The sequence below is a fragment of the Bos javanicus genome, chromosome 3 (assembly GCF_032452875.1).
Source record: "Bos javanicus breed banteng chromosome 3, ARS-OSU_banteng_1.0, whole genome shotgun sequence".
NCBI lineage: Eukaryota > Metazoa > Chordata > Mammalia > Artiodactyla > Bovidae > Bos > Bos javanicus.
Genome location: NC_083870.1, coordinates 77,109,572 through 77,110,687, shown reverse-complemented (window position 1 = coordinate 77,110,687; position 1,116 = coordinate 77,109,572).

Genomic DNA, 1,116 nt, shown 5'->3' with positions numbered 1-1,116 from the left:
TACCTGTTACACTCCACCCATTCCCAGTCTTTGACTTTCTCTTACCCGTCTTTATTCTAAAAGGTCTTTTGGTCTTCATAGAACTGTTCAACTTCAGCTTCTTTAGCGTTAAGGGTTGGGGCATAGGCTTGGATTACCGTGATATTGAATGGTTTGCCTTGGAAATGAACAGAGATGATTCTGACGTTTTTGAGATTGCATCCAAGTACTGCATTTCGGACTCTTTTGTTGACCGTGATGGCTACTCCACTTCTGAGGGATTCCTGCCCACAGTAGTAGATATAATGGTCATCTGAGTTAAATTCACCCGTTCCAGTCCATTTTAGTTCACTGATTCTTAGAATGTCGATGTTCACTCTTGCCATCTTCTGTTTGACCACTTCCAATTTGCCTTGATTCATGGACCTAACATTCAAGGTTCCTATGCAATATTGCTTTTTACAGCATTGGACCTTGCTTCTATCACCAGTCACATCCACAACTGGGTATTGTTTTTGCTTTGGTTCCATCCCTTCATTCTTTATGGAGTTATTTCTCCACTGATCTCCAGTAGCATATTGGGCACCTACTGACCTGGGGAGTTCCTCTGTCAGTATCCTATCATTTTGCCTTTTCATACTGTTCATGGGGTTCTCAAGGCAAGAATTCTGAAGTGGTTTGCCATTCCCTCCTCCAGTTGACCACATTCTGTCAGACCTCTCCACCATGACCCGTACGTCTTGGGTGGCCCCACAGGGCACGGCTTAGTTTCACTGAGTTAGACAAGGCTGTGGTCCTTGTGATCAGTTGGCTAGTTTTCTGTGACTATGGTTTCAGTGTGTCTACCCTCTGATGCCCTCTCGCAACACCTACCATCTTACTTGGGTTTCTCTTACCTTGGACGAGGGGTATCTCCTCAGGGCTGCCCCTCCTGACCTTGAACGTGGAGTAGCTCCTCTCTGCCCTCCTGTGCCCACGCAGCCGCTGCTCCTTGGACGTGGGGTAGCTCCTCTCGGCCATGCTTCTGCGCAGTCCGTCGCAGCTGGTCTAACATCCAAAAAAGATGTCCTTTTCATTACAGGGGACTGGAATGCAAAAGTAGGAAGTCAAGAAACACCTGGGGTAACAGGCAAAATT